This window comes from Eleutherodactylus coqui, chromosome 4, assembly GCF_035609145.1.
Source record: "Eleutherodactylus coqui strain aEleCoq1 chromosome 4, aEleCoq1.hap1, whole genome shotgun sequence".
Taxonomy (NCBI): Eukaryota; Metazoa; Chordata; class Amphibia; order Anura; family Eleutherodactylidae; genus Eleutherodactylus; species Eleutherodactylus coqui.
This window is the reverse complement of record NC_089840.1, coordinates 145444795-145461068: the sequence shown is the minus strand read 5'-3', so window position 1 is coordinate 145461068 and position 16274 is coordinate 145444795.

Genomic DNA, 16274 nt, shown 5'->3' with positions numbered 1-16274 from the left:
TTGGAAAGAACCAAGAGAGATTATAATTGCCAGCTACTTTGACTTTTGGATTGCCAAATGGGGAAGCAATGAACCCTCATTCTGCAGATAACTGGAAGACCCAGAAGTGGAACACTCATCTATCAAACATATAATTTCTACATATACTGTTAATATACTATAAAAGTACTTGTTATATTTTATTTATTAAAAGGCTATAAAAAAAACAAAAAACATTAATGCCTCAGATACCACTTTATGTTTTATTGTGGCCCTTGGAACTGATGCGATTTGTCAATGTAGCCCTCAAAACAGAAAAGGCTGTACACCCCTACTTTGCCACCACTATTTAGCCCATACTAAAAATGGACTAAAAGTTGTGTGCAACTTGCATCAAAATGGTGATTACAATTCAACATCAATCATTCTCTGTAAGAAAAGGCAGCATTATTGGAGATATTGTGATAGTTTCTAGGTTTAGTCTTACTTTCTACCATATAGGGCAGCGATGGCGAACATTTTAGAGACCGAGTGCCCAAACTACAACCCAAAACCCACTTATTTATCGCAAAGTGCCAACATGTTAGGGGGTGGGGCTTATCACGACGTATGATTTTACCCCTGCCGTTCTAAAAGGGACAGGGTCGCTTCACAATAGACAGCGTGCAGATTTTGACTGCTTTTGGGATGCAGAAATACTGCAGAATGTCCTCAGCAGAAATTTCTGTGGTAAATTCTGCAGCATTTCTGCATCCAAAAAGCAGTCAAAATCTGCATGCTGTCTATTTTGAAGCAGCCTTGCATATTGTAAATATACCCCAGCGGTAATAGTGAACCACCCCAGTGGCTCCAGCGATAATAGTAACACCCCCCCTCCACAGGGGCCACTGCGATAATAGTGACCCCCCCCCATAGCGGCCCCTGTGGTAATACTGCTCCCCCTCTCCCGCACAGCGGCCGCTGCGGTAATATTGACTCCCCCCCTACAGCGGTCCTTGCGGTAATAGTGAACCCCCAACAGTGGCCCCTGCGGTAATAGTGACCTCTCCCACAGCGGCCCCTGCAGTAATAGTGACCCCCCACAGCGGCCCCTGCGGTAATAGTGACCCCCCCCACAGTGGCCCCTGCGGTAATAGTGACCCCCCCACAGCAGCCCAAGCAGTAATAGTGACCCCCCACAGCAGCCCCAGTGATTATAGTGACCCCCTCACAGCAGCCCCAGCGATAATAGTGACCCCCCCACCGCAGCCATAGCGATAATGGTGACGCCCCCCACAGCAGGCCCAGCAATAATAGTGACACCCTCCAGCAGCAATAGTAACCCCCCTAGCAGTAATAGTGACCCCCCCCACAACAGCCCCCAGTATAAAAGTGACCCCCTACAGTGGCCCCCAGTATAACAGTGATGCCCCACAGCGGCCCCCCATATAATAGTGATGCCCCACAGTGGCCCCGCCTACAATAGTGATGCCCCACAGTAGTAGGAGACATCAGGGGAGGGGAAGGAGGATCCCAGCTGCACACTGACGTCAGTGTGCCCCGGGATCAGTGCTGCTAGCAGCGCAGTGAGTGAGCGGCCGACGGTGACCTCACCTATAAGAAGCGGAAAAAACAACACTATTGGTTGTCTGAGCAAACCCTCAGAATAGCTGATAAAAGAAGAGAAGCAAAGGTGGCCTGCAACAAAGACGAAGTTCGGCAACTAAATGCCGATTTTCAGTGAGCAGCAGGAAAAGACAAGGAAATGGACTGGAATGAGCATTGCAAACAACTCGAAGCAGAAGCCATGAAAGGCCATATGCGAAGCCTATTCTCACAGGTCAAGATGCCCCAAAAACTGTTCATGGTATGCAATGGCATAATCAAAAGCAAACATGAGAAGGAACTGAATGACCAACAGAGTATCAAGGATAGGTGGAGGGAATGCTCAGAGGAACTAAATGCCTGTAATTACATACCTGGACCATTGCATGAGGTGGAGCCTGTGCACATGGAGCCCTCCATTGTGGAGTCATAAGTGGTTATGGCAATGAAACAACTAGCCAAAAATAAAGCACCAGACAAACATAACATACCTACTATGCAAGAGCTATTGCTGCCAGTACCAATGAAAACCATCACAGCACTGTGCCAGGCAGAATGGACATCCACGCAATGCCCACAGGACTGGAAAAGATCTGTCTTCATCCCTCTACCAAAGAAAGGGACTCCCAGAATTACTCCAGCTACCGAACAAAAGATCCTTCTCAAAATTATACAGGTAAGACTGAGATCAGTAGTTGAAGCGGCAATCCCTGATGCGCAGGCAGGATTCCGGCGAGAACGCGGCACCCGCCACCATATTGCAAACCTTCGATGGACCATTGAAAAAGCTAGAGAATACCAAAATAATATGTACATGCGCTTCATCGACTACATCAAGGCCTTTGACTACGTCGACCATGACAAGCTATGGCAGACCCTACAAGAGCTGGGCATATCAGCACATCTAGTCAAGCTAATAAAATCACTTTATACCAGTCAAGAAGCCACTATGAGAACACAGTATGGGGATACAGATTGGTTTGGGATCGGCAAAGGCGTCCGACAGGACTGCATCCTCCCACCCTTCTTGTTTAATCCATATGCGGAAGTGATCATGCATAAAATGGACCTAGACAAAAAGGAAATCGGAGTGAAAATAGTTGGAAGAAACATCAACAATCTCTGTTATGCGGATGACGCAACTCTGCTTGCAGAAACAGAAGCAGTTACATAGTAACATAGTAACATAGTATGTAAGGCCGAATGAAGACATTGTCCATCTAGTCCAGCCTGTCTATCCTACTGTGTTGATCCAGGGGAAGGCAAAAAACCCCAAGGCCAGAAGCCAATTAGCCCTTTTGGGGGAAAAATTCCTTCCCGACTCCCTAATGGCAATCAGACTGTTCCCTGGATCAACCCCTAATAGTTCCTACCTGCCTATATACCAGGATTGACACTTAACCTAATATTTATATCCTGTAATATACTTCTTCTCCAGAAAGACATCAAGTCCCCTTTTAAACTCCTCTATCGATTTTGCCATCACCACTTCCTCCGGTAGAGAGTTCCACAGTCTAACTGCTCTTACAGTAAAGAACCCCTTTCTATGTTGGTGATGAAACCTACTTTCCTCTAATCGTAGCGGATGTCCTCTTGTTACCTTTGTGGTCCTGGGTGTAAACAGATCACGGGAGAGATCCATGTGTTGTCCCCTCATGTACTTATACATGGTTATTTGGTCGCCTCTTAACCTTCTTTTTTCTAGAGTAAATAGTCCCAATTTGGATAGCCTCTCTGGGTATTCCAGTCCCGTCATTCCATGTATTAGTTTAGTTGCCCTTCTTTGAACCCCTTCAAGCACTGTGACATCTTTCCTGAGCACTGGTGTCCAGAATTGTACGCAGTATTCCATGTGAGGCCTGACAAGTGCCTTATATAGTGGAAGGATAATGTTCTCGTCCTTCGCCCCTATACCTCTTTTAATGCACCCCAAGACTTTATTTGCCTTTGCAGCAGCTGACTGGCATTGGTTACTCCAGTTTAGTCTATTATCCACTAATACCCCTAGATCCTTTTCCATATCACTTTTCCCCAGCGGTACCCCATTAAGTGAATATTTGTGACATCCGTTCCTCCTGCCCATGTGCATAGTCTTACATTTTTCAACTTTGAACTTCATTTGCCATTTTTCTGCCCAAGCCCCCATCTTATCCAGGTCCGTTTGTAGCCGCACATTGTCCTCCGTTGCATTAATTATATTGTATAATTTTGTGTAATCTGCAAATATTGATATTTTGCTGTGCAGCCCCTCTATCAGGTCATTAATAAATATGTTGAACAGAGTGGGGCCTAATAGTGAACCCTGTGGCACCCCGCTAGCGACTGTGGTCCAATCAGAGTACGAACCATTTATTACCACCCTCTGCTTTCTATCGTTGAGCCAATGTTTTACCCACTTACACACGTTTTCGCCCAGTCCGAGCTGCCTCATTTTGTATATTAGCCTATTATGTGGCACGGTGTCAAAGGCTTTAGAGAAGTCCAGATATACAAGATCAATAGATTCTCCCTGGTCCAGCTTAGAGCTTACTTCATCGTAGAAACTGATCAGATTTGTCTGACATGAGCGACCCTTCATGAATCCATGCTGGTGAGGAGTTATTCCCTTAATCTCCTTGAGGTACTCATCGATGGCGTCTCTCAGAATCCCCTCGAAAATTTTTCCCGTTACTGAAGTGAGACTTACTGGCCTGTAGTTACCAGGCTCACTTTTGCTCCCTATTTTGTAAATTGGAACCACGTTGGCAATGCGCCAGTCCAATGGTACTACTCCGGTCTTGATAGTGTCTAGAAATATTAGGTATAGCGGCCTAGCTATCTCGTCACTTAGTTCCTTTAGTATCCTTGGGTGTAATCCATCTGGGCCCGGTGATTTATCAATTTTAGTTTTCTTTAGACGCTTCCGCACCTCCTCCTGCGTTAGGTATGAGATATTTTGTGAGGGGTTCGTTTTATTCCCCTGCATCTCGTGTGGCATTTCCTTTTCTTTGGTGAACACACTTGAGAAGAAGCTGTTTAGTAGATTTGCTTTCCCTTCGTCATCATCAATGATTTCTCCTGCATTGTTTTTTAAAGGGCCAGCGCTCTCCCTGCAAATCCTTTTGCTGTTTATGTAGTTGAAAAATAGCTTCGGGTTGTTTAAAACTGAAAGTGAAAAAATGGGTCCCTACCTGAATTTAAAGAGAACAAATAATAACAACTTCAAAAAATGGCCAATTTCAAATCAAAATTGACAACGAGATCATAGAATGCTTGCGAGACTTCACCTTCCTTGGCTCAAAAAATTGACCGGGCTGGGGAATCTATGTGTAGTAGCCCAGAACACCATCCTGGTCCCCTCCATAAATGTCATATATGTTTTGTCTCATGTGGATACACTGTGCAAAGCTGTCATGCCATTTTCTGTATGTGTGTTGCAAACCTGCAGTATCTGATGCGTTAACTGTAATAAAATCATTGCCTGTCAGCTCTGTCTGCTGAATGTAACTATTCTATTGTGTCATATGGCACAAGTGAGGATATATATGTGAATGTTTGAGAGTTGGAAGATGTCCTCCTTCTTGCCTGCTACAGAGTGCTAACACAGAGCTGCATGGAAGCACCTTAAGCTTTCATGTAGGTGAAGATGGAGGAAGAAGAGCGACATCCCGTAGCGCTTGGAGAGAGAATGTGAGAGGAGTGAGTCGCGGCAACACAGAGAGCGCACTACCCCAGTTTCTAAAACAGATCCCCGATCACACCACAGGCTTTTCCTGTGCAACCGTCCATCATTAGGATCACCGCACAGAGGTACTCTAGTGAGACACCCACGCATCTGCTGTGCGGGGTGCATATGGGCTAAGCCTTCCTGAATAATTGTCTTTGCCAGAGTGTATGCAGAGTGACTCCTACCCCCCTTCTTCCTCTGGAGTGCTCCCAATCCAGGACCAGTGACATACAGATAACGTGTACTGTAGGGCCGTATTCATCATGTGTATCCTCCCTACCTCTGAGCTTGAGCCTGTAACTACTGAAAGTGAATTGTACCTGTATTACCTGTTATACAAAGTTTATTGCAAGTAAAAGTTATACCGGGCCCTAACCATTCCTAGGGACCCGAGGTACTATACACAAGTCTCCATGTTTATTACTCCGCCGCATAGAATAACAGTGTGTGGGAACAGTGGCGTCACGAGTGATACATACTACTACTCCCCCCATCCCTTTTATTGGCACTCCCTGCCAAAGGAGTGTCGAAGCTGGCCTGCAATCCTGCTCTGGCCTTGGCTATGTGTCATCCCTCAGGGACCAGAGCCTGGTAAGTGCTCCCGTGACAAGACAGCACTTATCCCTCCCAGCTCTTCACGTTAGACAGGTGCCCAGGGTCACCCCTCTGGGGTGTTGCATATGCCAGAGATAAAACGTAGAATAGCATGGGGGAGAAACGCGATGCTAAACATGTACCAAATCTGGGTAGGGATATCGGCATAGCAACTAAACATAGGATAGTGCAAACCATCGTTTTCCCCAGAGCCATGTATGGATGTAAAAGCTGGCTGCGAAAAAAGCTGATAGAAGGAGGATTGATGCGTTGGAGCTGTGGTGCTGGCGAAACCTGCTGTGTATGCCCTAAACGGCAGAAGTAACAAACAGAGAAGTACTGAATCATATAAGACCAGATATATCACTGGAGGGCAAGATAACCGGACTTATGTATTTTGGCCATGTAATGCGAGCAGAGTCACTAGAAAAATCTATAATGCTTAGACAGATCAGTGGTAAAAGAAGACCCGGCTGCCAAAGAACACGATGGCAGATACTGGCACGAATATCACACAACTGAAAGAAGCAGTGCAAAACAAAAAACATGGAGGAATCTCATCTTTAGGATCACCGAGGGTCGTGAACGTATAAACAGCTAACAACAACAACTAAAATACATGAAATTGGTTTGGGTGAGATATAGTGCTTTGGCAATGACCTTATGATTATGCAGACCGAAAACATCGAAAATCAAGATTTCTTTGAAAGTTCACATAAGTTTAAGTTATTCCATCACCATCATAGAGCTAAATTTCTTATACATTTTGCAGTTTTAGGTCACAATTCCTTCCATGAATCATTAGCCCAGTAATTGAGTCCTAAGGCTGGGTACAGCCTAGTCCTCATAGGAATCACACGAAAGCCTCTTTCCTACGATCGTATGCATTTTTATGCTCGCCCGTACGTGTGTAAAATTGCATGAATGAAGAATTGCCGCAATCAAGTACCAACTTTAATTAGCATATTTTCGTCCATTAACGGGGGCAGCTGCTGCGTAATGGCAAGAAAATACGCTGCAGTGCGAAAATCCATCCATTGGCAGAAATCCTTAGAATGACTGCTAAATCCCTGGAATGACATACGGTCTGGTGCCATAAATTTGGCAAACCACCATGTTTTCCTTTGCTGGTAGCACCCAACGCCAATCAAAACACCATTCACACTGCAGTGTTTTCCCCCACAGGCGCAGTTCTGGAACAGGGGGGGGGGGTAGCGGGGCCACCGCCGCTGCAATTGCTATCACCCGAACCCCCTCCATGGATTGTGGGCGCCACAGTTTTTGGCATCACAAACAGGACGAGCCTTGTGCCTAACAGCCAAAAACTGTACAGAATACGGTTTACTGGACCTTCAAACAAGGTTTACAAGCCCTCTGAGCCCCCCTAAAGCTACAACAAGATCGCACCAACCCTCTGAGCCTTATAGAGGAAAGAACAAGATAGCAGACTCTCTGAGCCTAGAAAAAGGGAAGGACAAGGTCTACAGATCCTATGAGCCTAAGTAAAAGGGACAAGATCCTTATCCTGGAGAGAAAAAATGTGTTTTTGTGCTTTAATAAGTGACTTCAAATCGGTGTCAGCTCATAAAGAGTTAATCGGCCACCTTGAAAAGGGAAAGTCAAATGTCAGTTTACTTAAGAAAGCAATAAAAGACCAATATAATCACTACAAAGGCAAAAAGTGTATATGCTATTTTACACTGTGAGAAAGAAATCTATTAAACTGTATTGTCGTGCCAGAGATGTCCAAAAGCTGAGAAAGTTTAAATGCGCTACAGCCTTTCGAAATGGCACCATAGTGCAGGCGATTTATTGCTCTGTCATCTCTGTGAAATCAGCTGAGCTGAAAAAGCCCACCAAGACTAGAGTCAAAGAAGGGGGAAGCAATCTCCCACTGTGGAAAGCACAGCAAATGAAGCCTCGCCCCAGGGCAGATCTTATCTCTGCTGGTGCCAAACTCCCACCGAGCAAGCTCAGACATGTCCTGGAGACTGAAGAGAGCAGATCATCATCACTACTCACCCTCCTGAGAGACGAGGCCTGGATTCACCCGATTGCTTGCTGCAAAATGGCGATGCGAGGAACCCTCAAATGGAGCCCAGGATGTCCGACGATGAGCTGGAGATGTTCGTGCTGCTGCTGGAGGGTGAGGGCTCAAACCCAGCCCCTCCTACTCTCCAGTCGGTAGCTTTCTCCACTGAGCTATCCAGCCCTTGGGCAGTTCCCTTTCTGAAACTTAGCCTTGTTACTGTGCCCCTGATCCAGTCCCAATTTTGGCTCCACGCTAACTGTTAATTGGACTTCCTGTAAAAGCCTGGCCCTTCCTACAGTACCTTGCGTTTTTATTGTGTTCCAAGCCTTGATCAAGCTCTGCTTCTGCCTGCTCCTCTGCTATTGAACTGAGATCTCCCGCTGCTGACCTCTGGTTTCCTTTCCAACTATTCTACCCGCCTTCTCCATCTGTACTGCGAACTTAGACCTCCCGTTGGTGACCCCTAGCTTCCCTTCTGACTACGCTACCTGCCGTCTCCCTCTGTACTGTGAACTGAGGCCTCCCATTGCTGACCTCCGGTTTCTCTTCTGACTACGCTACCCGCCTTCTTTCTTTGTACTGCGAACTGAGACCTCCCATTGCTGCCCACTATCTTCCCTTCTGACTACGCTACCCGTCTTCTCCATGTGTACTGTAAACTGAGACCTGCCGTTGCTGCCCACTGTCTTTCCTTCTGACTACGCTATCTGCCGTCTCCCTCTGTAGTGTGAACTGAGGCCTCCCATTGCTGACTTCCGGTTTCTCTTCTGACTACGCTACCCGCCTTCTTTCTTTGTACTGCAAACTGAGACCTCCTATTGCTGCCCGCTGTCTTCCCTTCTGACTACGCTACCCGCCTTCTCCATGTGTACTGTAAACTGAGACCTCCCGTTGCTTACCACTGGCTTCTCTTTTGACTATGCTACCAGCCTTATCCATCTGTACCGCGAAATGAGACCTCCGATTGCTGACCACTGGCTTCTCTTCCGACTACGCTAACATCCTTCTCATTCTGCACTGCAAACTAAGACCTCCCATTGCTGACTCCAGGCTCCTCCCTGACAACTCTGCAGACCTGAGGCTCCACCCTAATGCCTGAAACTGCAACAGGGGCAGTGCATGATGTATACTGCATGAACACTTCCCAGTAGTACACGGTGTGTGGGTCATTAGAACTTGATTTCCTCTATTATATTAGCAATATGACTGTCAACATGTAGCAATGATAGCAGTCTGATAGTCTGAAGGTGTCAAAACTGCTTACAGATTCCCCTTAAATGTATTGACAGCAACAGGAAATGCTTTGCCAGGGATGTTTCTTCAGTCTCTGTGGGCTTCGTTACTGTTGGGGAAAAGGAAAGAAAAGAGTCCATTTAACATTCACTATCACTTATGTTACCTAGAGACAGCTCAGGAAGGGCAATCCCTTTGGGTAGATGAGAGTAAACATCTGGATCTGCATCTTCCTGTTAGCTACAACACTTACACATAGCCGCTGCAGTAACATAATCTGAAGCTTATTTGTAGGTTAGCAAACAAAGTGAGCATATGTTTTAGGAAATTATTTTCCTCTCTGTCATCCAATATTGACAATGCATGTGGCTTTGCTAAGAATCTGTGTAATGAAGGCAGTCTGCAGACGCTGGAGAGTGAATCAGTATTCCTAAACCACATCTTATTTTGCCAGCACTTTCCATTCAGTGTTTCAGAAGCCGTAGTTACCATGGAGACTCTGCTGCGGGGTACAAATGCCTCCGTCAGATCAAGCCGCTTTTTACAGGTAAGATATGATGAAGGCCCAATTGGAACTAAGTGGATGTCATGGAGTTCAGGAATACAAGCAAATATTTGGAAGCCTCTTATCCTCGTCTACATAATACAAAGACATCAACAAAACTTTTTGGCAACTATAATAAAGGTAAATGTATGGAAAGATGTGTAATAGAGATAGAAATGGAGATCAGAACTGGAATTCATCATTAAAAGCAGCAATACTGCTGAAAAGGGAGAGCCGAGCTTTCTGTTTTGTACCGTATTGAGGATGGTGAAGAAAGCCTGGTTTTCTAATCAGCTTCTGTATCTCTAATGTCATATACTTTGTAGCAAGGTAATACACAGAATGGCCTGCAGAGGGCATGATGTGTGCTAATCAGCTGTGTTGGTGTGTCTGGAGTACTTAAAACCTCCAGAGACATTGATTTCCCTGCTGAAAGTAAGAGTGAGAGGCTGCTACAGGAGCTGCAAAGCCTAAGGTTCAGCGTAGACCAAACTGTGTCTGTCACGAGTCTGACAGGGAAGGACGCCCCCTAGATGCTCTTGCAGGGTAAAACAACAAGGACACAGCGGGTTGTGAACCCAGAGTCATGAGTCTGACAGGGAAGGATGCCCCTAGACGCCCCTGATGGGTAAAGTGACAAGGACATTGCGGGTTGTGAACCCTGAAGTTGTTATGTGTTCCAGTGCATATGCAGTGTGTTAACACTGTGACAAGTTTGCTGTGTGCAATAACAAAGGCTGGAAGCCAGAGTTTGAAGTAATCCAGCTGTACAGCATCCATCTGCGAGTGGTGCTAACCATCTTAGGACCCGAGGATGGCGATCTCCGTGAGCAAATAATCCCCAGGTTACCACAATTTACATAAATCAAAGGTAAAAAAGAAACATCACAGAGATTTGCACTCATTGGAACGATTATTATTCCGTGTAAAAGGGCCTTTACAGAATGTAGAGCATCGAATCGAGGGTTCAGGAAAATGTAGGTTCTCACAAAGTGTTTACATTACATCATGAATAGCCTGTTTCTTGGTTTCAACTTGCATTTATGGTACATAAATCCCACACCCCGTCCGTTTGCTGTGCGGTGTGGGACTCCACACATTACATGCCCAAATCTCATTTGAGAATCAGACATGAATAGGGCATGCAGTGATTTTTCCAACTCAGACTGTCAGTTCAAGTGATATATCATTCATGTGAAGAACTCATTCAAATGACTGGCTCTTCTCCCATGCAAATTCGGTCCATCTAGAACACAGACAGAACTTGCGCTGAAATCTTGCCCGTGTGAATACACCCTTACTCATGTAAACATAAAGTCCTGGTGGTGTTGAGGTGAAGAAACAGACTAAGGGCCCTTTCACACAGGCACATATACACGGCGTTTTCACGCCCGGCCGTATATGCACTACCGATGTGAAGCATTGGTTTCCAATGCAGCCATTCACATGGGCGAATATACAGCGCATAAAAATGTGGAACCGTGAACAATGTAACATATACGTGCCGACGCATCTTCTTTGAGCAAAAAGATAGTTCCGGAACTTTCTTTTGCCCAACGTACACCAGCGCGTCCCATAGACTCCTATGGAAACAGGGGGAAAAAGGGAGGGGGGAGGCATTTTTGCAGCATTTCAAACTGAAAAAAGCTTACAGGTGCCTCTACGTAGGCATTACAAGTCAATTCAGAGGCTTTAAGCTGAGCAAGGGTTTTCCAGGTTGCGACATATTATTTTGCTAAAAACCAAGCTCATGGTCATGTAAATGGGTGAGAAAACGCAAATTACCCTGGCGGAAAAAAGTCCTTTCGCATGATTTTACGGCACCCTGCGAGAAAACGTAAAAACGCCTACGTCCGTGTAAAAGAGCCCTAAGGGGCTAGAGGATTCAGGATACTATTCTTTTAACTCCTTTTATTGAAGAATAATAAATTGCACTAATACAAACAATTGCACTTAAAATATTCACCAATGAGTGTATAATATAACAAATAATATATTCCATTAATTTAGAGAGAATGGTTTGTGTAGATACCAATATATCTTAGATGGATAGGAAAAGTAGAGAAATAGAGGGTGGAGCACCAGGGTCTGTAGAACGGATTTATCAGATGACGGTAGGGTTGTAAAATCTGCATATTAATATTTTAGAATTAGCAATACAATTCCATATGGGTCAGGTTGTTTTTTCTGACTATATTGTTGTGTTTCTAGTTGATCTAGTAAGTGATAGGAGAGAATTTTGTGCGATTATCATTGTTGAGGGATGATACCAAATATCCCATTTCTTGTAGAATTTTCCAAGACATTTTCTGTTTTTAAAAATATTTTTTCCATACATAAGAGATGATGGTGCTAACCATGTCATACCACTGAGCAATAGTTGGGGGTCTTCTATCCATCCATTCAATCACAATTGTTTTACGGGCTATAAAAAGAATTCTTTATACCATCTCTTCGTTTGTAAGAGATGGTATAAAGGCTTTCCACTTATCTTCTATCCTCATGTGTAAAGTTGAGAATTTACATCTAATTAAGTGTATAAATGTAAGGTTAATCCTTTATGTCCCTGAGTACGTAATATGCATATTAAGGGATAAAAGGAAATGGAAAGATAAGGTTCAGGGTATTGCATACATGATGCAGTTGTAGAAATGTATGTCTGACTAGGGTATATTATATATCTGTTGCATTTGCTAGAAGGTTATAAAAGGTCCCTTGTATGAATAAATGTGACAGTGACATTACCCCATGTTCAATCCAGTCCTCAGAGTCAGGAAAATTATAAAGGTGAGAAGTCCTGCACTGACTGCTATTACTAGCATGCTATTTTATATGGGGATAGTTTGCTTCGTATAGAGATCAATGTTATTTCTGGAATTAGGGATCATAGCGTGTTTGCCACTTACAGCTGTAAGGTCTTGACGTATTTGCTAAAAACATTTATGCTTCGAATCACTTCTAAAGCAGAATCAGAAGCGATACACGTCTGCATTTGCACCGTCACTGCAGCATTACACTATGTAAAACACTGAATGTGCTGCAACTTGATGGAAATTACACTGTAACAACTGGCAGCTTAGTGACAGCTGGTGATGAAATCTATTAACTGTCTCCTGAGGCCTCTATCCAAACTAGAAATTATCTTGTCAGAGACTGAAAGAAATCACTAGTTTTTGCAGCTTTGTCTCCAGCATTTAAGCTGCTTTTAATAGAAATTATCCAGACATGGAAAGACCCAAAAGAGCCATTTTTATTAAGCAGATATTGTGCTGTGTTTTATGAGGTCTGTCTTGCTGGATAAAAAGATTGTGTAATCTGGTTTGGCATATAGTATTTTCACTTGCACTGGGATGTGCTTTGGATATACTTATATGCCATATGTGTTCTTTAACTCCCCTTTACCATAATGCAGTATCAATAGTCATTATGGCAGCCTGTCACCAGGACCAGATATAGAACCTGCGACTAGATCCAGTAAATGGCCCATGCAAAAACAAAGTGTAGCACTCCTTTGGGGTAATAATGATAATATAATCTTTATTTATATAACGCCAACATATTCCGCAGTGCTTACAAAGACAAAAGTACAGATACAGAAAGACAAAAGTACAGAAATACAAAAACCACGGTTACACGTAGTAATCAATTGAAGGAACAGTAGAGGTGAGGAGCTCCAACGAACTTACATACTACAGATCATGGGGTGATACAGAAGGTAAAGGGGCTGGAGATGTGCACGGTATGGTGAGGTGGAGAGTGAGGGATGCTGTACACATAGACAATCCTCAGACATTAAGCTGTGTGGTGGCGGAATCAGTGTGACTGCCAGGGGAGGTTGAAGGCGGCTAGCAGGGGTTGCAGTCACTAGGACAGGAAGTACTTTTTAGGCGGAGCACAGAGGGGTTTGGTTTAGGAGATGTGGTATGCCTCTCTGAAGATGTGCATTTTTAGGGAACGCCTGAAGTTTTGTGAGTCATGGATTGCCCAGATAGGAGGCGGGAATGAGAGGTTCTAATTAAAGGGGCACTCAGTCTGATTTTGTTAGCGGAGTGGAGGGATCGGGCTGGGTGGTGGATTGCGATGAGGGAGGCAATCTAGGTTGACATGGTGTTGTGGAGGGCTAATGTTTACACATAGCAGAAATGCTGTGCAAAAAATTCCACCGCATTTCTGCTATGTGTGAATAAACCCTAAGGCCTATTGTCCACAGGCATAATTGAATTGCGGAATCCGCCACCCACGCGGATGATCCGCAGTTCAATATGCCTATAGACTGTCATTGGGCAAAGAAGGGTCACAGCTGGGAGGAGCTGGGGCACAGCTATTATGGTTCCGAATGGACCAGTGGCAGCATTGTAGAGAAAGCCACCATGTGTAAGTCCTTTTTGCATGGAGTGCATGATTGCATGTCTGAGGGTGCATGTATGATTGTGTGTGCATGATTTCATGTCTGAAGGCGCATGATTAGGGTGCCTGATTGCGCGTGCAGGATTGCATGTCTGAGGGTGCCTGATTTTCAAGCCTTCTCTTTCCATCGCAAAGTGGTGATGGATACAGCTAGTATCATAACCTTTAAGTGACATACTTTATATTGTAATATCAACAAAGAAAAGTTTTGAAAAGTTTACCCAAAATTAAAAGGTAGAAAAAAAATATGTGGAAATAAAACGTTCAAATAGTACCCTGCGTCCTTTGTCTTTTTAAGCGCCCTGTTTCCCTATACATAAGACCCCTTCCACATTTGTCTACAAAAAAATGTAACTTAGGTCTTACGTTAGGGAAACGTCTATATTATGCATCTACCGTTCTCGATCACCGTCTTTTGTGCTGTTTGTCTAGGCTCCTCACCCTTGCCGCATAACCTAAAGGCGTAGTTTTGGAAACCTTACAGAACAGCGTTACGGACTATGACCGAGCATGGTTCTGTAATCTATATTAACTTGAATGTGCGAAGTTATATTGGGGTACAGCTACAAATTGAAGTCCCCAAGCTAACTTCACCAGTGAGTAATGATACACAACAAACTTAAAAACATAGGCGCTTGAAATAAGACCAGAAACCTTTTTAAAGAAAAACGTTTTATTGAAACCCAAGTTTGTTTTTTTAAACAAACACCTTTTACCACAATGAGGTATTAGTTCATAATATGGCCAAATATAGCACCTATTTATTTTTCACGTAGGCTATGTTTGGCCATATTACTTAAGCTCGCAACCCACGTCACAGGTCCTCATTAGCTTGCGACTCTCTAACTAACAGGAAAAATAAAATAAAAAACAAAACCACTTAGCTAAAAAAATAATTTGGAAGCTGGGGAAAAAAAATCAAAACGCGGTTTAGAGTAGCCCGTGCTTCAGGCCCCATGGATAGAGGCCAGCTGCCACGAAACTGCTCCCTGGAAGTATTCCGCGAAGTGGTCTCTAACCTGAAGTCCTGAAGCAGCAGGCCTAATGGCTTGGTTTAGACCAGCACCAAGAACTGGTGGAGCTGAAGGCGCTTGATCATCCATAAGAGTCCAACCCGCATCATTGATGCAACAAAAATTGTGCAGGACCACAGCAGTGTTAACTACCGTGCACGCGTTTTCAGGCTTCATCTGAATGGTCTCGAGCAAAACTCTCCATTTGCTGGAGAGAATGCCAAAGGCGCATTCGACAAACCCCTGAGCACGCGTGAGTCTGTAATTAAAGACCCTGTTTCTGGTGTCCAACCCTCTGATGGAAATGGGCGCAGAATGTGGGTTGACAGGCCAAAACCCTCAGCCGTGACAATTACCTTTGGACCTGAAGAAACAGGTAAAAACTGTGGCCCTGGCAGGGCTAGCCGGTTGGCAAGAAGCCGCTGGCCCATTCTGGAAGCCCTGAAGATGCGAGCATCAGCAGAGCTTTCATAGGCCCCGATATCCACCAGTACAAATTGGTAGTCGCTGTCGGCTACAGCCAACAGGACTACCGAACACTACTGTTTGTAATTAAAATATTAGGACCCTGAGCACAGCGGCTTGTTTATCCGGATGTGTTTGCCATCCAGGGCCCCGATGCAGTTTGGAGACTGTGCAACATTATGAAAACGGGCAGCAATATGTTGCCAGTGCTGCTCAGTTGGTGGGGCAACATACTGCCTTTCAGCTGCTCCCAAATTACGCTGCATGTCTTCCTCATGATCCTTGCCACTGTGCAGTGGCTCAACAAGAATTCCAAATGTAGCGAGGCAAATGTATTGCCGGTGGCCAGGAATCTGTAAGAAGGAGAAAAAAAATGTGTAAGTTATGCTAAAAACTACACGTACAACACAAATTCATGCAGCTAAGCATGCATTGCGCACGCACAATCATGCAGCCATGCATATGCATTCAGACATGCACCCTCAGACATGCAATCCTGCACACACAATCAGACATGCACCCTCAGACATCCAGACGCATTCAGACATGCACCCTCAGACATGCAGACATGCACACACAAATTTATAAACTTACTGGAGGGTGACAAGCAGACGCTCCTCGGGGGTGATGCTGGCCCGCATGTTTGTCGGCAATGCAAACATGAAATGATACTCTAAAGAAAATCATTTCTTTCATATCAGAATGTTAGTATCTTTG